The 25,545-nt window shown below is 32.6% G+C and overlaps 1 pseudogene; it reads left to right on the plus strand.

Moving 5' to 3' along the window:
- Positions 1-5,893: 5,893 nt before the first annotated feature.
- LOC118199299 (5S ribosomal RNA) lies at positions 5,894-6,013 on the plus strand (annotated as a pseudogene).
- The last annotated feature ends 19,532 nt before the right edge of the window (positions 6,014-25,545 follow it).

A 25,545-nucleotide genomic window follows, 5' to 3' on the forward strand; every position in this document is an offset into this window, starting at 1 on the left:
ATGATACGTAGTTTGGAATGTAAAAAAAAATTGAAGCATAATGTATAAAATAGCATAATTATAAACGTACAGGTGTATTTAATTATGGCAAAGCACACTAGGGCTATCTGCCTAAGAGGAGGGATGCCTTTCGTGGAGGACTTTCTAAGGGAAACTGGCTCGTATACACGTTACACATGGGGAAAACCACGAAAACACCCATGCAGCCAGCCCGTTCGCGGGATTGGAACCTCGGACCGAACTACCAGTGTTCAGCGACTTTACCGCTCGGCCGCTGGTGGGCCTATAAACGTACAGAATTTTGAATGTAATACAAAAATTTTAAACATAATATATGACATAACTCTTTAAAATATGTGCGGAATTTTGAACATAATATGCGACGAAAAGAAATAGTAGTGAAGAGTAGTTTGGAGTTCCAACTAAGTCTATATTCAGAATTCACAGTTCAAAGTCTATAGTCCATATTCTATAGATATAGTACAAAATCTATAGATCAAAGTCTGCAAGTTATATATTTTGTTTATGTAATTCATGTATATTGCTCAAATTTGCAGATTTTGCAAGTCAGTAGGATGTAGTCGGCTCAGTAGGATAAGGTTCTTACATTCAGTAAAAAATTGCACAATACAAACAGGCTAAATAGTTGTGAACCCGATGCAGGCTAACGTGACAAATTCTTACTACATTAGATAAGTTCAAAATAAATAACTATTATGATGCGATCAAACTAACATTTACAATTTCTGGTATGGTAAAGAGCTGACAGAAATAATACAGTTGAACATATAGTACAATAGAATAGTAACATAGTGTACTGATAATGCTATATTTGTTGACTGGATGATAATGCATGCTAATATAATATAAAAAGAAAAGCATACAACAATTATATTCTTATAAACAAGTAGATAAATGAAAAATGCATAAGAACAGTAGAAAATACAGTACAGTACAAACAAACCAACATAAAATCTGTATAAATGCTTGGCTCAAAATTCGATAGGTAAACAAGAACATATACAAATGCTATATGCTATATAATATTTACTTTTTAATTAAAAAGTTGACAGATTCATACAGCAATAGAGAATACAATGCAATTAACTAACATGATGCCAAACTAACTATTCTCTAACATGACACATTTCTTAACTTGACTGAAACCATCATATATTTAATAAAATGCACCCTAAGATAAGTGTGACTAAGGCACTTTATGTTCAGTCAGTCAAAAATCAGATCAAAGGTTTATATTTGTAATTTTGAATTTGCTGATATAATAAAACTTATTTTACTTAAAATGTTTAACTTTCGTTTCTGAATCATCAATAGTATCCTTTCACTGAGGGGGTAATTTGTCCCATGAATGGATCAGGTGTTTATGACAGACATTCCATACTTTTTATAAATTTCCCAATTCCCTTTTTTTCAGATGTAACAAAGTCAGTGTACAACGGTGATAAAAAGTTTTGGTTTTGATATTTATTGCAGAAATAACTTGATAGCTCATGGGATTTTTATCTTAAATATTATCGTTAACTTTCTGTCATTAACCTTAAACTAAGATGCATCATTAATCTTACATTACGATTCCTTTGAAATGATTCATAAATGTATTAAATACAACAAGATCTGAAGTCTGATAATGCTGTTGGTGGTATGGTAAAAAGAAAGTCTACAGAAATATTCCCGCACAGACCCAAAGTATTTTAAAAGAAATATAAACAATTGAAGGAATGTAGTTCAAAAATCCAAGCAATGATTGAAAGAAGAGAAAACTAGCAATAAGTGATTTAGCTTTGAATTAGTTCGATATGCAAAGGAAGTTATCAGAGATAAAATTCATCATGAATGAGCTTTCACTATTAATGTTTAAAAAGTTAATATTTCAGCAGCAACAGGGACGGTTAATAAATCGGAAAACCCTGTATATGATAGGCCCTCTTGGCAGTGCATTGAATAATTTAATAAAATAAAAATGAAAGTATATATTACTTTTAGGCAATGATCCATGTCACCCAAAAAATACAATTAAATAATCGTTATTTATTATTGCACCTATTAACCTAACCATAAATCATAAGTTTTGAACCTCGTAATAATTAAATAATTCAAATATCGACATCCTTGTTATGCAACGACTACGCTGATAACGCTCATAATTTCAATAAAATGAATCAACTGATTTAAAAAAACTGAAAACTGCTTCTAACAGATGCACTCAAATTCTTGAAAGAAGCTTGGAACAGTTCAAAAGAGAATACAGTAAGCTAAGCGTAAATGAAGACCATGCGTAAATGAAGGCCATGCGTAAATGAAGCCAGATCTAGATTAACAGTCAGGCACCGACACAGACGGGAATACTGAAAAACAAAGAACCCCTTAGGATAATTAGACATTATTTAAAGGCATAGCAGTGCCTTTAATTTTAAAGATGGAGAAATAGTCTGCTAGAGGATTACGAAATCCCGCTTTTGATACCTTAAATGAAATGCCAAACTATGTAAAGAAATCAAACCTATCAGTACTATTCTACAAAATAATTAAATACTCTTTGTTAACACATTTTTTAACTATTTCGGGATATTAATTTAATGATAAAAATGTAAATATTTTTTATTTAAATGTCTGATCTGATGGTTTTTTTGATGGGCTATGAAATAATAATAGCTTTTCCTATAATTTCCAAGGCTAATACTTTCCATTTCTCTCTAATTAATACTTTCAAAAATCCATCAATCTTGGTTAGATTTACGCACAAAAAGAGCTCTTTTCAGCAGACAAAAATCCCGATAGTCCGCAGGTTAAATATGAGCAGATTTTGTAGGAAATATGTTGAAAAATTTTACATGCAATACCTTATGCACTCTCCATTTTTAAGGAGTAACACTGGTAACTTTTGAAGTACGAACTGCCTATTTTATCTTAGTGCGGGTTTACTTTTTGAAAACCATTCGGGTAATTAAATGGAATTTCTTCCGCAAATATCGGATGTAAAACATTTCCTCGATAATGTAACGAGATTATAACACGTTTTCAGAATTTTTTTATATTTAACTCTTTCCATTGTAAAGAAAACATACAGCAATCATTTTGTTCAATATTGCTACACATTTATGTAAAAACTCTTCAAATAATTTCTGAGTCCACAGATTTTCCTCTTGCTACCGAAGATCTCAACTTTAATGAAACTTGACACAATACCAACCTTTTTTCGGTATATGTTTTTAGTCTTCTTTTTATATAAAAATAATAATTCAGAAATTTGCTTTTCCTGATTAATAATGTTGCTTATTTATCACATAGAAATTTTAATATCATACATTACACAACGCTTTTCAATTTCAGATTAAGAATATTTCTTTTCAGAACATGAATTGGATACAAAATTTGGAATGATACATTATTGAAATGAATACATAATTTGAAATGAATTCATAATTTGGAATGATACGTAGTTTGGAATGTAAAAAAAAAATTGAAGCATAATGTATAAAATAGCATAATTATAAACGTACAGAATCTTGAATGTAATACAAAAATTTTAAACATAATATATGACATAACTCTTTAAAATATGTGCGGAATTTTGAACATAATATACGACGAAAAGAAATAGTAGTGAATAGTAGTTTGGAGTTCCAACTAAAGTCTATATTCAGAATTCACAGTTCAAAGTCTATAGTCCATATTCTATAGATATAGTACAAAATCTATAGATCAAAGTCTGCAAGTTATATATTTTGTTTATGTAATTCATGTATATTGCTCAAATTTGCAGATTTTGCAAGTCAGTAGGATGTAGTCGGCTCAGTAGGATAAGGTTCTTACATTCAGTAAAAAATTGTACAAAACATACCCTTTTCTCTGAAAATTATTCATATGCAGTACTGTGAAAGAAGAAGAATTTTCGAAGTAGTAAAAAACATTTTTCATTTTATATTAAACGCGATATGAGAAACTTTCCTTCTCCAGAAGTTACATGTTTTAATCATTTATCAAAATCGATCTAAAATGTCTTAACACTTTCTGAAGTAGTTAATTTTCTGTACTCTATATAATGAATTAACCGTTTTTGAGAATAAAGTAGTAAAAGCAATAGGTTTTTCGAAGCAAGACCTTTCCGTGGTATTCGAACTGTGGACTTCCTGATTGCTAGCCAGAAGTGCTTCCAAATACATCACGAAAGCAAGTTTTAAGAAGAGAGAAAATATCTTACAACGTGAGAGACAGAAACGAAGAAAGAAAGAAGTTAGTATACAGACTAACAGAACAGAACGAAACAGACAGAACGGAAGAAACGAAGTCTAGTAGACAGACTTCACTATATTATTCATTTGCATATTTATATAAGCATTAAATGCTTTTAATTATAATATTTAAACAAATTTTAAAAGCAAAATTTATAATATAAGGTTTTCATATGGCCTTGCTTTTCTCGTAAGGTATGTCTTTAATATTTTGAAATTTATTCAATTAATGTAATTATATTGAACATTACTGGTCCATGGTCATTTTACGGAGGAATATGTTACTAGACTGAATAATGTAATATATATTTGCAGTAATTTTTCTACAACATTTTAAGTTAAGTGCATGTGAATATATGTTCACATATTATTTAAATGCAATATTTCCTGAGCTTAATTTTCCTTTTACATTGCTCATTTTCTCTTTTTGGTTCTAAGTGAGCTTCATTTCAACTTTCTTACAAAAATATATAAATGAATGCTATATTTATTTTACGCACTCCTTTCATTAAGTCCTCCAAAGCCTATTTTTCCTCAAAAAATTCACGTTTCTCCGTGTAATTAGTTTATCTCTAAGTTTATCCCGACAATACTTTTATTTGACCATGTAATAAATAGGAAATCTATCTGCGCGAGTATTTGCTTCTTCTCAATTTACCGATGTTCTTCTGAAAGAGAAATATTGTTGCCTTTGCATCAAGAAATCCTTCCCATTCTTGGCGGTTTTCCTGCAACATCCCTTCACCATTCGGAGCTAGTAACCCTAAACTATATTGAGACACAATTTCCCGAAAACCAATTCAAACACAAAACTCAGCAAAGAAAACAACCGCAATCCTCCTCCCTCCCTCCCCGCTGTGGGGATCCTGGAAATAAGAGGTTTATCCTCATCAGCTTATCGCTTATTTCAGGTGTTGGGTTGCAACTATAGAGAGCACTGTATTCCATTACGCTCCGAAAACAAATCACTTAAGTAACCAGCCTTTTAACAGATAACAGAGTAAGTCATTTTGGCAGCAGTTCTTAGTCTAATGCGTGTACTCTGAAACATTTTCTGATTCTAGTTAAATAGCTGGTCGGATCGTAACAACCTTCTGGTCGTTTCTAAGAGATCTAGGCGATTTCTTTTTCCTAAACGAAAACGGGATGCCATCTACTTGATCAAGTTCTCATTGTCTGCGCACCCGTTTCCCTTTACAACTCTGAATGCATCTATAAATGTTCTTTTCCGTCGTATAACCTCCTTTTGTCTCGACACCCTTCATCGCAAGGAATTTTTCGTTTGGTATACACAACCTGCATCTTTTTCCACTACATTTCTTCATATGATGAAATGAATCAGCAAAAATAAAAAAGCAATAAACATGCTTTACATATTTCGAATAATTTATAAGGCTAGAATACTGAGGAACTGTGTATCGATTATTCGCTGAGTTCTTATGCGTAAATAACAACTCCGGAGGCGGGATAAAATACCCTTTTTATTCTAACTCAAAATGTATTTACAGTTGGTCATCTCGGGCGTACAAGAAGCCTCCACTTGGGATTTAACTCAAAATGGAAACTATAAAACTAAACTAATGCTCGATAAAATCAATCAGCCGAAGCTGCACAGTATCAAACTTGCAGAATTGTTCCTTGTCAAGTGCCATACCATGCTGAAAGTACCGGTTCTCGGTCCGATCATCGAAGTCAAGGAGCATTGGGCGCGGTCGGTACTTGGGAGGGTGACCACCTGGGAATACCGCGTGTTGTTGTCACATTTTTGAGTTGAACTCATTGAATACCAAGCTTTAACTAATAGCAACAAGGTGGCCGAAAGGCAGAACGCGCTGTACTACTGAAGTAACACAGACTTCAGCTTAAATACTCGTTTCTATCTTTTTTGCATAAAGCATAATACTGGAAACTCATTCTGGCAGGAAAATGTAGGTAAAAAATTATAAGGTAACGGAAAGCCTTGTTCCAAAATAAAAATAACTATTAGTAAAATAAATAAAACCCTACAAGCTTATGAACACTACAGTTCATCAATTAAAAAACGATGTTCGAATTTTCGTCTTCCCTCCCAGAAAACCGAAAGCTTTAAATAGGTTTAACAAGACCAGCTTTACATAAGAGCACTATTTTTATATTTTATTATTTTCTTTTGCTTGCATGCCTCAATGTAATTATCAGGAACAACAGCGTTTTTACAAAATGAAAAGAATTATTTTTTCCTTGTGTTATTAAGCTGGAAAGAAAAGTTCCTGTATGATGCCTAATTTAATAGAAAGAAATTGTGTTCTTCTGGAGTAGAACGCCCTGAAAATTCTGTTGGTTAGCGGAGACTGGCGGCACCGCTGTTCATATCGAATTCGAATCCTGGATCAGACATGGAATTTATACCACATGTATCTTTAGCGAATAGGTGCGCTTAAAATACAAGACTCAGAGAGACGTCTCAAGAGGTTATATTAGGGAACGAAGCGTTAAAAAAAACCTCATGGGATAACTATTTGTCATAAATGGTATGGATCTTTCGCAGATGGGTTAACGCTTGTATACTTTCTCATGCTTGAATAATACAATATGTTTCAGTCTTCTGAAGTAGACTAGTGAATTAATTCTTTTTTATAATACGAATACGAGCACAGTTTGAATATTAAGTTTGAATATTTATTTTGAAGTTTATCTTCTATCGTATTCTCAGTGTTGATATTCTCATATCTCTAGTCAGTGCGAAGCTAATGGCAAAAATGTGTTCATATAATTCAAGCATTAGATTTTGTGAAAATACTTGGTATAAAATTTATTTCTAAATACACTTTCCTAATAAAACTGTTGAGCAACTAAGGTAGTATACAAACTGATTTCGAAATAGGTTATTTGAAATTTGAGCAAACCTTGACTTTAGTCAGTATGGACCTTTTTTCCCCTTCAGAAAATTAAATGAATGCTAATGGGTATATCTTTAATATAATACAGGTTTAATATACAAACATTCTTTATTTCCTGATGTCAAATGCCATAACTGCCAGGAGCATCGTCTCAGTGCATGCGATGCATGCGCCACACACCTAGAAATTTAAAAATGGGGAAAATATTCTTGTTTGTCAAATTATTTGTATAATAAAATCATTATTAATTGCTTTTAATCTGCAGTTAAATACTTAATCATCAATTTTAAAGTCAGGAATTCAAAACAAAACCAATTGCGCACTCTCCCGTGCCGTTTCTCTCTGACCATTCATAGCTATGGAAAGACAATGCATACTGAAGAATATACCGCATTCAGCCGACGAAACACGAGCAAAAAACCTCTCCCTTTCCTACTACAAAATATGAGAAAATAGGCGAATTGCATGCTGTCGCGTTTCAACTTATAAGGAAAGTGGTGTGGTGTATTTAATTAAGTAAGGAAAGTGATGTGGTGTATGGCAAAGCACACTAGGGCTATCTGCCTAAGGGGAGGGATGCCTTCGTGGAGGACTTTCTAAGGGAAACTGGCTCGTATACACGTTACACATGGGGAAAGCCATGAAAACGCCCATGCAGCCAGCCCGTTTGCGGGATTCGAACCTCGGACCGAACTACCAGTGTTCAGCGACTTTACCGCTCGGCCACTGGTGGGCCACTTATAAGGAAAGAATATTTATTATTTACCAAAGAATTTAGCACCATTTTTATTAGTTATTAGTACGTTAGAGGCGATGTTTATGCGTTGAGATTTAAATTGTACAACATATTTAACTTAAAATCTGGCTAATTCTTGTTTCTAAACGTCTTTCAAAGTTTTATATGGCATAATATTCTATCTATAGTAATAATTATCTTTTCTAAAAGTTTGAAGCCAACTGTAAAAGAAACTGTGGCGTTTTAAAGGACATAGTTCAATAGCTATTTAGATTTTGAAATTTCTATCGAATATAAAATTATTAAAGGCACCGTAGACCTTATTCTTCTTCAACGGACATGTGCAGTAAATATAAAAATAAAATCAGAAGGCATTCTCAATTTGTATAATGCAAAGACAAATTTATGTGTAATAGTTTATAATGTTATCTTTCGTTTTGCTCTTTTCGGTTGTTTAATAGTGACAGAATAAGTTTTTAGATCAAACAGGAATTTAGCAGCTTCTTGTAATATTAGTCTCTATTTTAAATGTAGATCTTTTCAACAAGATCTAGCTAAAAGGGTTCTTCATTTGAGCCAACGAATGAAAGTACCTGCAAAGCTTTATAAAGTGCAGAAATAAAATTAGTGAAGTTTTAACTCGACTGCTAAATTGTAAAATTTATTCTGAAACCATATCTGCTACTTAGAGAATTTGATTTGTTTGCTGAGATTATAAACATATAAAATTGCACAAATTTCATAGGTCTGTATTAATACCGACCAGTGTTATACATAATGCCCTGGCCCACATCCATCAACTAAATAAACACTGTATAATGCAATAGACACCAGCCCACGTCAGCATAGGCGGCAATGAAGCTTCGGACGCCTTGTCCAAAGAGGTGGCGAGACAACTAAATGAAGAATATCATCATACTACCTCACTTAATGACAAGAATTCTGTTGCTAAGTAAAAGCTAAGAAATCTGACCATCAGATAGAAATTTCAGCTATGCAAAGTCAACGCCAACAGAATTACCTCCAAAATCCGGGTAAGACAGATAGGACAAAACAAGAGCATACACTGTCTGCAGAAACTACCCTGAAATAGAATTTGAACCAGACCACATCTTCTCCTGCCCCGCTACCTTGGCTGCAATGCAGCAAATTAGTAATTGCCCTCAGGAAATCCTCTATGAAGAAAATTGCCTCCAGATTGCTAAGGCGGCCTGTAGCGCCCATGCTACTATCTGACTGACTGCATAGACAGGACAACAAACAAACATTGCATAAAATTACTCAGTCTAAATATCAGAAGAAAACTAAGAAGAGTTATCCGTGGATATTTCCTGTGTTCCTAATTGTATAAATTGCGGTTCAAACTTATGTGCTAACACCATAGTAACAAAACAGCAGTGTCGTAGTTTGTTTCGATCAAAAAGCATAGTCAGCTATTGCAAAATATTAAAAGGTTTTTTTCCCTAAATGGCGATGGACAAATATGGATTTAGATACGTGTATTGTAGAGATATGATATATCCCAAAAGGAATGCGAAAGAGGTAGTTCTCACAATAAATTTGAATTCGTGACTTTATAAACGTAGACAAACATTCTTTCTGAAGTCTAATTTTCCCGAAATGCTTTCATAAAATTTAGATACAACTGGACTTCTAACAGTCATTAAATAAGTAGTTGTCTAAAATGCGAAATATTGGAACTCATTTTTTCTTAATTTTCCTTTCAGGTAAATAATGAACCTATACATGAATTAATTACATGTATGTACACCAGTACTCAAAATGTTATAAACGAGATTTTCTCTTCACTATGTCTCCTAATATCAGTATCAGCTGTATCACCATTACGGTAAATTAGTAGTAATAATAATTGAATAATATAATTAACTAACTGATTATATCTGGATGTGTAATTGAACTATTTTATTCACGCCATGAACTCATGAACTGTAACCGAACTATTTTATTTAAACGCCATCTCGTGACGATATGAAAAAACGTCAGTCGAACTCCAGCCGCCATGATGTTAGTTTACTATGTCTCTGTTATTCAACTGTTTGATGTTCCATTTTGTATATGTTTCATTTTTATGTATATTTCTTTTGTTTGTAACGGTTCCTGTGTGCTCTGTTAATAAATCATTTTAAAGCTAGCCGGCATTAGTGTCTATTGAGGAACGGCTACATCACATTGGGGCCCCACGTTGGGCGCTTTTATATCATGCTTTACATCATCTAAGGTTCGTAACTCTCGTGCAAATTGAAGAAAAGAAGCAGAATGTCCAGTTGAATCACATTTGGCTGTATTCAAAGCAAACCTTATTAATGGCAGTTTATCCTTCCATGACTGATACTTGATGTAACAGACCTATACTGTAACGCAGTTTTGTAAGTGTAAGACTGAATTATGACTCCTATGTAAACGCTACAACTACCTTACTTAATTTTAAAATTTTATAAACTTTTCTCCTTCAATCCTTAAAACTGGGAATTCTAAATTTTCATATTGTGTAATTAATTAATTACTGTGAAATATTTAACAAAGTTAATACACAAGTAATTCAGCCAGCTCTGAAATGACTTATAAAGCCCACGCCGTAATTTTAATACAATTTTTTAAAACGTGGAGTTTTTAAAACTTTAAAAAATATATTATAAAAGCATGCTCTTTAGAGAAATTTAGGTTCGTCCTTGATAACTGCATTCAAGTGTATGAGATACTAAGAAATGAATTGCACATATACCTAGAGAAGGACAAATTTATAATTTTAACTCTCGTCATTTTAAAATATTATTAAAACTTCTCTTTTGTCTAAAATGAAGCACTTTCTGTTTTAAAACAAGAAAGTGAAATAATCTGATTTTCACGATCAAAACAAAAGTACTATCTGAAATTCATTCAATGTAAGTTTAGTCGTTAAATGTTTTAAACGATGACTTATGACACCCATATGACGTCTTTAAATGCAAACAAATGTAACTGAATGTAATGCAAATAAATCCGATATGCATCAAGGAGCGAAATATGTTTTCAGAAACTGCACAGTAAAGTAAATTTGCATAGCTCCTTTAAGCGCTAGAGAAACATATTTGTAACATTTTAATTTCAAACAGAGTGTTTTTAAGTGTGAGTTTAGTTTCGCACCATAAAACTGGTAAACCTGAAGAACTGAATGATAAATTAATGACCGAAAACGTGCAGATGTTACCGAAAATTGAAGAAGACGGAAGAGATAAATGACGCCGCTATCGCTCTAAATGCTTCTTATATAAACGGATAGAGATTCGAAAGCATATAATGCAGAAAAACTACGTAAGAATTTGAAAATTAAAAAAATAATTCTGAAATATTATTAATATGTGCGTTGCGAGGAAGACTGAAAATGTTAATTTGATTCATACGTCTACGTTCAACATACAATTTTTTCTCTTTTTATACAGCAAATAGGACTGAATGACAGAAAATAGCGGCATTTACGGCTTCAATATTCATTAGATTAAATCCATACGATGGGCAGCTTTAAAGGTTTTGTTTGTGTGGATACCCCCAAACTGGAAGATATATATAAATGTCCTTTTACAATTTTCAGCTGTTTTTACTCAATCGATTGTAACCAAAAAACTAGAGTTCAAGTAAAGGACATTTTATTGGAGAACTCTTAAAGAAAACTGATTCATGTTCAGGCTCCATATGCAAAAAACTGCAAAATTTTCATACTGCCCCTTTTAAAGATTTATATAACAACAACAAAGCAATCAGTTTTTAATAGACCTGGGTCATCAGAGGAGGATACATGGTAACAAATGGATAGACTAACTGCCTAAAGGAAGAGCAGCGTCCACCAACTAGAATCCAGCGACTCGAACCCGTACGACATCATTCAGTTTCCTTAGGGAAGAAAATAACTTAAAACCTTTCCAAATCTTTTTGAGTGACAATTCCTAGAAACTATAGTTAACTAGAATTTCATATATTCTACTGAGTCCGAGGATGAAAGCGGCTGCGGATAGCCGCCGGCCATGTCTCTCTAAGTATTTATATCATTTTTACATTTCTCTGCTACATTTTGCAAGCTTCAAGAGGAAAAGAACTGGCTTCATTTGCTCTCCGTTGCTGTACTCAGACCTATGCTTTGAATGCTGAGTTGGAAATTGATTGGTTACACAGAATTTTTTGTGTTATAGCCAGGTTTTATTCGTTTACTTTTTCACTTTTCGCATCTTTTGGTTTCAGATGTCTGGAAAACATATCACTAGAGAAAAAAATAAAAAAAAAATCAAAGAAAGAATTGAGCATTCGAATGATGGGAAAGAAGAAAACATAGTGTGATGACAAATATTCAGTCACTTTTATACAAAAAAGTAACCAGGAAATCAGAAACAAATAATGCTGTTGATTGATATTTTTACTGAACAGGAAGCAAGAGTGGAAAATGTAAGAAAATAGTAAACTAATAATTCAATATATAAAAGTACTTCCATAGTTGCCTGCCTTAGGATATACATTTAAGAAAACATTTTTAGGGAAACCGACCAGCGCTTGAACTGCATTGTAGGCAAATTATGAAAAAAACTGAAGTGAGCATTCTCCAGTTAGTCAGAAAATGCTCACAGGATTGCTTTTGTGGAGGATTTTGTAAGGTAAACTTTGGCGGTTATATAATGATAAACCATGGAAACTCCTTCCAGCTGGTCAGCTTCGCTCTGAAATAAAGATCGAATTCCGAAACTAGAAAATAATAATCAAAGTTTTACTGTATTTCAAGATCGAAATAAGCACTAAATGAGCCCTACTTTATAACTCACCTTGAACTCATTCCCTGGACATTTTTGTTATTATTTTATTGCTATCATTATTATTGACATTTATTTATTATTATTATTAGTAGTAGTAGTAGTAGCAGCAGTCGCTGCTTGTGTCGCTACTACTACTACTACTACTACTACTTCCTCCTACTGCTGCTGCTGCTACCAATAGCACCGATGCTATTTCTACTACTACTGCTGGTACTGCTGCTACTACTTATACTGCTGCTGGTGCTTGCTACTACTACTACTACTGCTACTGCTACTCAATTACTGCTGCTGCTACTATCTGCTGTTGCTGCTGCTGCCTACTGCTTATACTGTAGTGGAATATAATTTAATGTTTCTATATAATTATTAAGATTTCCTAAGTGGCAATATGACGTAATGTTTCGAATAGTTATTAAGATTCGCCGTGTGGCAACAACGAGTCGGGCTAAAAACGTGGTTACTTGAAGTGTTTCTCGATAAGCGCTGCGTAAGCTTCATTTCTTAAAAGTTTGTTATATTTTTATGTAAAAAATAAGTAACATGTTTCAAACAAAAATGGAAATTGTAAAAATAAATATGCTGTTTCTTTTACCAAAATAAGCCTTTATTTCACTTATGAAATGCTCTGACTGATTAGTTTCGATTTCGCTTATTCATCAAATCCACAATACTACTTGCCGCTGTTGCTGATACTGCTAATACTGTTATTACTACTGCTACTACTACTAATTGCTGATGTTACTACTACTACTACTACTACTGCTACTACGAATGCTACTACTACTACTGCTATAACTATTATTTCTGCTGCTGCTATTGCTACTACTGCAACTTTGCTACTATTACTAGTGCTACAATTACTTGCAGCTGCTACTATTACTACCGTTACTGCTACTACAACTGCTTACTGCTGCTACCATTATTACTGCTGCTGTAAATACTACTACTGCTACTACAACTACTATGAATACTACTACTACTACTGCTACAACTACTATTTCTGCTGCTGCTATTGCTACTGTTACCGCTGCTACTACTGTAACTTTGCTACTGTTACTAGTGCTACAATTACTTGCTTCTGCTACTATTACTACTGTTACTGCTACTACAACTGCTTACTGCTGCTACCATTATTACTGCTACTGCAAATACTAAGACTTGCTGCTACTACAGTTCCCAGTTTTACAACTACTGCTGTTACTACTCTCTACTAGTACTAGTGCTGTACTGGCTACTACCAGTACTGGTACCTATACTGCTACTAGTGTGAGTACTACTAACACTATTAGTACTGCTACTACTTGCTGCTACTACTGGTACTGCAGCTACTACTACTTTTATTCAAGGTCAATGAAAAGGATTATGATTAGACTGAAGGAGGAGTCACTCGAAATTATGTTCTCCACCGATTTGTTTAAGAAGCTTCTCATACCAAATGTCACAGAGTATCTAAATGCAAAATCTCCTGTTGTAAAGGAAATTTTCATTAATTGTTATTCACAGTTGACATGGATTTCCTATGATAAAACGGCAATTAAATATTAAACACACATTTTATGGAATGAATGTTTGTCAACAGCAATAAAATTTACATAATTATATAGATCTTTAAGTTGTATATTACTATATTCTACATAAATCATAAATCAACGGAAATCAGGCTCATCAAGAAGAAAAGGATTTAATCGTAGGCCACGTAAAAAATCGCCGTCACGTGAAACACTAATAAATATCTCATGGCAATAAGTACGTTTTATGAGATACCTACAATAATTATAATGCAATTCAATATTAGGTTAGGTATGAATTGCGTTTTGTTTATACCAATCTTTTTGTTTTATGAAATGCAGATTGAAGAAAATTGTAATTTTCATTACGTTAACTGATAAGGCTGTCCTTTATAAAGTGAAATTTGTTTTTAGTTTTCATTGACATTACTAATGTGCATAAACTCATGCACATTGCAGGTTGAATCCAAGGAATTAGAATGGTTATCTAAACATGTTTGAATCCAGAAGCCTTGAAATGAAGTATCTGAGAATTAAAACACAATTTTTCTTTTGAAGGGGCTCTTACTCTACTGTAGTGCATCATTTAATGGAATCATCCATATTGTTAACAGCACTTTACCGAACTAAAAACGCACATCATTTTGTTTTGTTGGTTTTCCGCCAATAACCTCTCACTCACTCACTCATTTTGTTTTGAATCTTAGCCATGAGAGCAATTTAGAAACGTGAACATCTTAAATTTAAAGCAGTGGGTTTCAAAGGTCTTTTTTTCGCATTTGCGTTCTAAGTCCAAGGAAAAGCAATTACAACAAGGGAAATCATATGAAACTATGTTATAGAACCGCTGCTTTATGGTGGTCACGTATCTTTCAAATTAAACCCGATTTACATAAGAAAGCGGTGGGAAGTAATCACATGCATGGGTTGGCAAAATGCCAACATGCGAATTAATCTCGAAACAAATTTTCTCTTGGATGCAATGAGAACAATTTTAAATAAATTTCGTTTGGTTCTTTAAAAAAAAAAAAAAAAAAAAAAAAAAAAAAAAAAAAAGAGGATAGAAAAATTAAGAGTGAGTGTTATGATTTTAAATTCGAGATATTATATTTATGTCGCATGCATTTCTAATTTTTTTATATCTGTGACGCTATATTCTTATTCTGTAAATTAGGATTAAATGCAAATCATTATATTTGAAGTTTAGTACTTAATGCAAAACGGATTACATATTATTGTGAATATTAAAAATAATAGTGATAAGGTATTAAGCAATTATGAAATTTGAGTGAGATAAGGATTCTTAGAATTTGTGATTGTTACGAGTAGACGGTAACCACGCCTTCTGGATAGAACCCGTAGTCCAGTAACTTCGTGGTTAGCGGAAGTTAATTGCAAGCATCCTTTGGGCCAGAGTTCAAATTTCGGATATAGCATGAACATATCTGAATGTGGTGGCTTTGCCGAATGAAGATATATAAAATATCGACCCAAAAATTTTATCCAGAGTTAGTTGTAAGAAAACTTATATGTAAGATCTTTGGGCTGCCCAACATCAGACTGTACTTTAGCTTATGTATATTCTATATTTGTGTGTATTACACCTTTGTAAAAATTTTTGCTTATTGTCAAAACTCGCCCTTTTTGGCCCTGCATGCTTTTGTTATTTTATTTAATAAATGTGGGGCCTGGGCGGTTGTTGGGACTGTCTTTCGTGGGCATTTGGTCTGTTGGACTGCCCCCGGGTTGAATTTGGCTCTGGGTTTGGGCGCCCGGTGTGTGGCGTCTTGTGATTCCTCTTTAGGCTCTAGATATAGGTGGACGTGGTGTTATACCGATTAACCTTTTGGTAAAGGAACAGTGCCCACGTCCTCCGTTGCTTATCGCTTATCGCTTATCTTCTCTAAGACTCTCTTCTCTAAGAATTTATAAAGACTCTAATTATTTATAAAATTAAACTCTAAGAATTTATAAAATTTAGATATCGAACCTTTGTGCGCTTTTCTTAAATTACATAATCTTTCTGTTAATGTGTGCTAACAAAATACTTTTATTTTTATAATTCTGAAATTATTTCATAAAATGAACGTATGCTTGTGGAGTATAATTCTTAGTCCCGCCTAATAGATTTTTCCTTAATTGATTACTAAAAGCACCAGTTTTATGGCATGAAAAGAAGCAAAAAAGTATAAAAGAAGGTGAATTAGTTCTGCTTCTTGAGTTCGGTTGTTATCTAAACTCATTTGAGATTATTTCTTTATCCAGTATTTTTCCTTCTTATTAAGTAATCGCCGTATTCTTTTCCTTGGCAAGCCATTTGAGCTTTTGTATTACAATCTGAAGTAAGACTCCCAATTGCAGCTTTTAGATTCAAAGAAAACAGAAAAGAATCAGGTCAAAATATTTCGAGAAGAAATAAAACTAAAAATAATTTACAATATTTCCAAGAAACCATTAGCAATCTTTTTTATTTTGAAAGAACTTTCAAGGCTTAAAATCTTGTACATGGCTGAAGAATGATGTGCATTTTTTCATTCAGTTTCAAAATTGAACTTCAAGAAAGAATATATCTGAAGTATTTAAAAAAAGAGCTCAAAAATAACTGTGAAACTTAAAAAAGATCTGTTTTCAAAACTTAAATTAAAATTTCTAAATTTTTTATGCAATTTTTAATATGTAGAATTTAATATCTATCTCCGTGATCAGTGCTATGTTTCTGTTAACACTAGTTGCAACAGTAATGCCTAGAAAAAGTTGAATTCCTAGAATTGGAAAATACCTAGGAAATAGAATTTTTAAAAGCATAACTAATATTTTACTTGAAAATTTTCACGCAAAGATACAAGACAGTTAAGTTTACACCTAACGGATAATCAAGCATACATGGATGATCAAAACAAAACTCAATAATTTTTAATATATACGTCAAAGATCATAATTAAACACAAATATACTTTGATAGTCTTGTTCAAGATCAGATAGGTAGCGTTGAAGACTGATAGTCCGACGTGGATTCAAATCTCGACGAAAATGCGTCTACGTAAGTGTTTTCATGGTTCCCCCATGTGCAACACGAACACAAGTTAGCTTCCCTTTCGAAATCCTGCATGAAGGCAACCTTTCCTTAACGACGCCTTGATTTAAATAACCTACTCTATCCATAATCTTATACATTCACCCGTTATCAGTATTATTACAGACATTTTACATCATAAATGAATTACTTTCATTTATTTAGAAATTACCAGTTCTTTAACGATCGCACAGTTTGATAAAATTACGTGATGTTTAATGGATGAATCAGAAATAAAAGACACTATTCGGACTTTATAAGGTATGAAGATTCTATGAATTTTCATTTTGCCAAGACTGTAAACTCTGGTTGCAGTTGGGATTGTTATCTAGGGCCTTCTTTTCGCCAGGTTCGTATTACTGAATTCAGAAATCAGCTGTGGATAACTTCCTCTTAACTTATAGATGAGATTCAGATGATTCGACCTTGATGAATGGGCAAGATTCAGTTAGTGCTTTAGTAATGTAATTTGGATGAATGCACTTTCAAATTCCCTCTCTCTTTCCAATTCGGAACAGGTGATCTAGTTCCAGTTAAATTTAATAACAGTGAAGACAACTTCTTGCAGTGCAAGGATCTTTGTTAGCCTAATGAGCCTAAAAATACAAGATTCTTAAGATCGTAGGTTCCGACTTAGATATGATTCCATAATTTCTTCCTTCTTACGGTCAGAGTGTCATTAACCTTTAGCCCTTGAGCTACTGAAACTAGCAACCGGCGTCAAGAACATTAAAAAAGAAGAAGAAATTTGAGATTTTGGACAGCATGTGATGGCACGTAACCTGTATCATTCTAACCTTCTCTCATATAACTAGGAGGATCATGCTCAATAAATAGAGCTCACATGAAACTTTAATGTGAAGTTTAAATGGAAAATGTTTAGTTGGAATTTATATTTATAGGTTTTATGAAAATTCAGTCCTTATTCTCAGATACATTTTATTAAAATTTTTAAATGGTCTATTTATTTGAACTCCTAATGAAGGACTTCTTTCTTTTCTTTCTGTTTTCAATAATGCTAAAAGTGCATCACACAGTTCATAGGAATTCTAGATTTTAATTCACGGAAATAACGCATGAATATTCTTACATTAATATACATAGAAGTTAATACTATCGAGGCTTTAAGTTAAATCATTTTTTGAAAGATTTCAGTGAAAAGAAAATTTCCTGCAAAATGACAAGTATAAAAATATTCATTATTAATTTTGGACCCCCTTCGTTGCTAACGATCAAGTAAATAAATAAAATATACATTCCTAAGAGGGACTTCCACATCATGTCAGATATTCTTTTATATGTTGGTGGTACTTCAGCAATTTCAGCGGGGCTTCTCAAACTATCGGATATATTTCATGAACAAGAATTAATTTGAAAGAAGAGATAATAGATTATTTCATTTTTAAGAAGCTCTACATTTTTAAGACAACTGTAACAAGATTCTTTGAAGTGTTTATCGATGGTCTTTATTTACAATTATATATATTTAATATATCACAAACTAAAATTACACCAAAGTAATAAAAAAGGTAAATTAGCTGAAATAACGTGATTTAAAAGTCATTTTTAAGGTAATAAAAGCAAAAATTCGTACGTAATATAATAAAAGTGTTTATAATAACTTGGCTTAACAAATTTTGTTCTTATTTGGTTTATCAACTGGTACTGTATGAAACAAATTATACATATCAGAAAACATAACTTTCATAACAAACATCCAAGTTATCTAGGATTCTTGAAGTCACAGGTTCCGGCAGGGATATGAGCTCATAATTTCTTCCTCCGTGTGATCAGATTAATCTCTTTTTATGTTTCAGACAGCTGTATATACAGTATAAATTTCTATCTTTCACAATATGCTTTGTAAATTATCTTCTTAATAAATGATATAAGCAGATTCAAATGCTCAAAACTCTCTGAATTTTTTAATCATATTCTATAATTAAGATTAAGCAAAAACTTTTTTTTTCTACAAGTAATGAAAGTGTGAGCTTTGCTTACGAACTGATACAGGGGATTGTAATTAAATTATCCCCACCGTCAGCGTAAAGCAGCCGCGTGGAGGGTTAATCAGTAATTAAGAAGCAACGAAACTTATATTAATTCCACCATTCCACACCAGCTATATCATAAGTACTATGAGAATGCTATTTGCATATTAAACAGCTTATCTCTTGTTATAATGCTCCCTTTCATTTTGACTAGCAATACCATCCACAAAAACGTCTTGACTGAAGAAACTCGGCATATGCAGCCCAACTACCTGAAGTTTCACTATACGAAAAGATCAAGACGAAACGGTTCACTGTACGGACGGTTTTTCACTATACGAAAGATTCAAGATCAATGGACATTAATATGTTCATTGATCTCGAATGGTTTGTTCAGAAAGTTATGATATCAATGACATTTAAGTCATTGTTAAAAAGCTTCATATTATCAAAATTGTCATATTTATTTTAAATAGGTATCATGAGTTTGCACCATTGCTGAGCTACATAATAACGTAATTTTTAGAAGCACCACGGATATACTGCGTTTACAGCCCTATTATTAAATGCGGTTGAATTTAACCAAATTTTAAATTCATTATCAAATATTCCATCACTTATTTCTCTGGGCTTAATTTTCTTTCACCACCTAGGACATGATGAAAATCGAAAATCTTTCCTTTAGGGAAGAAAGGGAATCATAGTTTGAGCTTATTCCTGAATTAATTTCTCTTTTTTCGTTTCCATTTTTCTCTGTAATAGCGAAATAAACTTACTTATATTTTGATAGCATGTAACTGCTTCAAGTAGATTGCATTCTTGAAGGTATTTAGAGGGAGAAGAATATCAGTTTCTTCCAGCTGGCATTTTCAAAAGTTAAAGTAAATTTTCAAGAATCTATACAAGACTCAATTGTCATCAAAATGTATTGTTCCTCTCTTTGGTTTAAATTATCAAATGCTTCTTTAAATATTTTTCACAATATAAAATCATTAATATGTTCATTGATCTTGAATGGTTTGTTCAGAAAGTTATGATATCAATGATATTTAAGTCAATGTAAAAACTGCTGCAAAATACCGAAACATTGCCACAGATGGTAAGCGATTTCTTTACTTAACTTATAAATTTAACAATAGTTAAAAAATAAGTTTCATCTATATAAATTTGCTGTTATAATACGAAGAAACAAACTGAAAACCGAAAACGTCTGCGGCTTGTAGACGCTGAGGAAGGTGAGGTGGTTAATATGTAGAGTTCTGCTATGCCAAAAAATTTAGTTCTTTAAATTAAGTACTTTAGACCTACTAGACTGAAAATCAAGTCATCCATTCAATCTGAAGTAATGAATAAATCGTAAGAAGGCTAAATGTTTTATTCATCTCCTTAAAATAATGCAAGATACTATCTGTGCTACAGATGAACTTCCGCTACGTGCGGTAATTTAAAATATCTTAAGATGCAGTTAAATTAAAATTGAGATAACGCAGTTACAATACGGCACACATAATTAGCTGGCTGAAGGTAATTAAAAGGGCGTAATTTAAACTACGGTTTGCAAGAAAGATGTTTAAAGCCGAAATAAGACTTTGGAAGCCTCGCCTTGCAGTTAGATACTATCACCAGTTCTGCCACCAAAGTTTTGTTCCGGCTCTAGTAATCTTGCTAGCCGACGTTTAAATATGCGCCATTAAGTACTTAAGACAGCTTAAGTTAGTCTATTCTGTGTGTAGTCTTAAGCTACAGTAACTTAATCTAAATTTAACTGTATGTGATGTTATTTTAAACACCCGCTAGTAGTGCATGCTCATTTGTAGCACAAGTAGTGTCTTCTATTAATTTAAATAGTTAAATAAAAGATTTTTTAACTTTATAACAACTTTATCATTGTTTCTTTTCAGTCTAGCAGAGTCTGAAGTACTTTAAGTTAAGCTTCTATACATAACAGGACTCTACAAGTGGAGGCTCAGAAAACAGATCAATAAAGTAAAAAAGCATTATCTTCCAATTGAATAAGTTTATTTTATAAACTATATTTCTGCTGTTCAAAATCCTTACTGGACTCCTTTATTTCGTAAGATTGAAAGGATCAGTTTCAGTGGTTAAAAATTTGTAGAACCTTTAGTGTCACATTAGAGCAGTAAACGCAGTAAATACTGGAATCGTCAGTTTAAGATATTGTTCAGATCAGTGGCTTGCTACGTTTCTTAAGTAGATTAGCAAATCTTTCAGTCGTCAAATGTCAACACAATGTTTAGCTATAATCCGTAATAATTTTATATTAATTAATAACAAAACTAAAAAATATCTGAAAATTTTTACAGATGTTTTAATGATAAAAATTCAACAACACAATATTCAGTTTTAATCTGTAATGATTTTACATTGGTTAATACAAGAAGAAATATCTGGTAATTTTTAATAGTATATGGCAATTAGTTTTCGGTGGAGTTACCATGTTTCGAGACCAAACAAATATTCAATATAGGATTTTAGAAGCTAGTAGCTCTTTTATGGATAAACCTATTTTAATTGTTACTACATGCAAAGCATGCTTAGTGGGTGTGGATTTGTTTAAATATAGAAAATGATATCTTTTACATGAACTTTCATTTCTCGCTCCGCTGTCTGCGGCTATTCTTTGAATTATATTGTTCATGAGAAAAAATCCATCTATACCATCGATATTTCAAATAAATACATTTCTTCTGAAATTCTAAAAGATTTTTAGAAGTCTAATTCCTCAGCAATTCTTCATCATTTATTTAAGTAGTAGATTATTAAAAATGTAATGCATATAATATACTTTTTTCTAAAGCCTAACTTATAAAGACTACTTTAGATTTTCCTCTGGAATGAAATTATATCATACAGCATTGAATAAATAACATTTATTCATTATGGTAAAGAACAGAATTAAAGAATAAAGCTCTTTTTATATTATCTGGTGATCCTCTTTCTCTGAATCAAAACATAAAATATCTTTGTCGAAAGCTTTCGTCAAAGTAAGATACCAGTAGCGTCAAAAATTAAATTAGCTTTTCCTTGCTCTGATACCGTCATTGCAGAAACTACAAAATGCCTAAAACTGTTGGTACATAAAACATAAAACTGGTAATAGTGGTAAGAAATTTTACGCAAGTAACGTGTGAAGACTTCCTCTGAAATGACAAATTTTGAATAGCGAAATTATTCATGCGTTTTCTGTGAATGCTACCAACAGTTTTATACCTTAAATTTTGAATTGAATTTATCTTTTACAAGTTGCGATATCGCTCAAACAAATTTTCGAGCTGCAAGCTAAATCAACATTTTTTTTATATTTTTTAATATATAAAAGCCTATTTTTATTGCTGGGCCTGTTTCTGCTGAACAAAATTCGTAATTATTCAAAAACAGTACTGCTTGTGAAATGAAACGTGGTCAGTCATAAATCATAAATTCTTAAAGCAAGTGGAACACAAGTAATAAATGAAAAATATCCTGAATTATAGACTGATATTAATGTTTCACAAATTGTGAAAATATGTTGAAACAGCATTCTTTGGTGCACATTTTTAACTAATGATACTCTGAAAAATGTGTTTGATAAATAATGGTATAATTAGCTTGTTCAGTTATTTTCAATTATTTTAAAATTCACGGCTAAATATTACCTTCAAGAACAACAAAAAAAAAAAAAAAAAGAAAAAAAAAAAAGAAAACTTTCTGCTAAATGCTACTCTGCTGCTACTTACATGCAAAAAAGTTATATATTAATTTTAGTTTCTTAATTGAATTAATTAAGCAAAATTTCCCTCCCGGGGCTCGACGTAGAGAACTCTGCGAAGCTACTGTCTAGGATCTGTACCTAGGCTGTCTCGGCCAGGGGGTATACAAATTACGAACCTAGTGGTTCTGGAGGCCCTGGAAATGTCACTTATTGATCGGTCCGTGGGTCTGGCAAGTCCTAGAGCTGAAGGCTCTAGTAGCCCGGGGTGGCGTTCCGAGCTTTCCTCGGATGGCGTGCCGGGTAAGCTGGGTAATGTTCCTCTGCGACAGGCAGCCCGAGTGACTGGCAGATAGAAAATTATAGACAATGACCGGTGTCGCAAAAGCGATGAGTCCCTCTCTATAAGGTGCTAGAGCTGAGGTAGGTTGAACTTCTGTGCCTGCTTCTACGGGGTGAGGGGTCTCTCAGTGAGGTGTAGTCTCGCAGAGAGAGAAATGCTAATACCAGGTATTTAAGCAAAACTTAAGTGAAGGAAATGGTAAATAGACCTTTTTATGCATTTCTAGTTTTTTAAAGCTAGGTCTTCACAAAGTTTTACGTAGTACAAGGCATGCAGTTGCTGAGATGCTACCCATGATTTTATGAGACTAACTAATAAGCGTAACCTCTTGAAGAACTAAAATCTTAATTGAAGAAAATGACAAAATAATATAAAAATGGACAGTTCAAAATAATAATGATTAAAATGAAATATGTTCAAAAAAGCAACTTCAGCTAAGTTAATTTTGCAGAATGTATAAATTTTTATTAAAAAAAATTGAAACAAATCTTAAATGTCAGCAATGCAAAAAAAGGTTTATGGCGAAAATTGCGTGCAGTGTTTGTTTATTTCTATGAAAGTGGGCATACAAAATATGTCTCTAAAATTTCATCCGCTTTGCTGCTATGAAAAAGCTCTCCCTAGACGCTGATCTTAACAAGTTATTATTATTTTAAGATATCGTTTCATACAGTTTAGCTTGATATGTGTTTATATTTCATACTGAGTTAACTTGAATTAAAATGGTGAATGAAACCTGAAATTACCTGAAACCTGAATTAAAACCTGAAAAAAAAATTATATACTCAGTAATGATGAAAGAAGAGATTTAAGTGCTTTAAAAGAAATAAATATCTTTATTTTACACTAAAAGGTCAGAAACTTCTTATGTACTGTAATGTGACTCAAATTTTCACGGCTAAAAATATTAGAAAAATTCCTCAGCAAATAAAGCAGTGGCAATAGCATTCTGAAAACTCAATTAAATACAGCAATACAATGAAAATGGCAAGCCAGTGTTAAAGCTTTTAACACAAAACTATTTGGAAAAAACTAAACAAAAATTTAATACAGTTCACTTTGCTTTAGAAAGTTATAGATTCATTAGGCTTTTTGTAGCAGGAGAGGTGAAAAATGCGTAGTGCCCTCGCCGGGACTTGAACCTAGACCTCTCGAATACGCGCCGAGTGTTCTGCCGTTACAGCCCGAAGGTATGCTGAAAGACGGGAGAAAATACAAGGTTCCCCTTTTTAAAGGAAGGGGGGACTGGGGATTAGGGAACTCAATTGCCAGATCCTGAAGGTGACTAATTATATGCTGAAAGAAGGGATAAAACACCTTATAAAGTTTAATCGAAGCTTATAAAATTATTGTTGCATACAATATATCTCGGATTGTTTTTGCTCTACGTATATTAGAATATTCTGTTTGTGGTAATCTATAAAGTTTCTATGTAATTTGTATCAGAAATTGATGAAATAATGTCCACTACAATATTCTGTGAAAACAAGACAAACTAATAAATTTCCTTGAAATAACTACCCAGTTATCTATTTTATTTGCATAAATTTTATCCTTTCATCTTCTGTATCACAAACGTGTTTTATTTCAGTCAACTTTCTAACATATCCATAGCATCCATACTCAACATTGTGCAAGAAAAGAAAAGTGCTGATTCTATCTTTGCTTGATATTTCGTCATCCAACGCAGCACGCCATCAGTACTTTAGTAAAATATATTCATTCGTCATCAACGTAGCACGCCACCAGTACTTTAGTAAAAGTAACATAAAAAGTAACGCTTGAATAAGGATAATTATCATGAGCCATAATAAACAGTTAAACGTTCATTACTATTTTTTATTTAGAAATTATTGCAACTAGCAAAAGAATTATGTTTAAATTTGTGGGAAAGAGGTAGGCGAGTCTTTAATTTTGATGAAAGACAAAATGTATGAATTATGGTACCTCAGCGTAATTTATGTCAAAAGTATTTCCTTATTAAGATAGGAGGGGAAAAAATCCATATTTCTGTTTAACGTTTGCAGGCCTTTATTTCATAACGAATTACTGTTCTATTAAAACCATAGGCTTTGCTATCCGAATGAAGGCAAGCGACAATTAGGTATACATAAAGTGGGTTGAATTCTGTAATAACTAGGTAACTCTGAGACTTTTTTTTTATGACATGACTAACGGGTTAGAAACGTAACAATGTAATTTTGCTTCATGAATTTAAAACCAGCTGAAGATTAATCTTCCGACACAATTATTAAAA

This window comes from Stegodyphus dumicola, chromosome X1, assembly GCF_044657685.1.
Source record: "Stegodyphus dumicola isolate Sdum_Otavi_A_Nest chromosome X1, ASM4465768v1".
Classification (NCBI taxonomy): Eukaryota; Metazoa; Arthropoda; class Arachnida; order Araneae; family Eresidae; genus Stegodyphus; species Stegodyphus dumicola.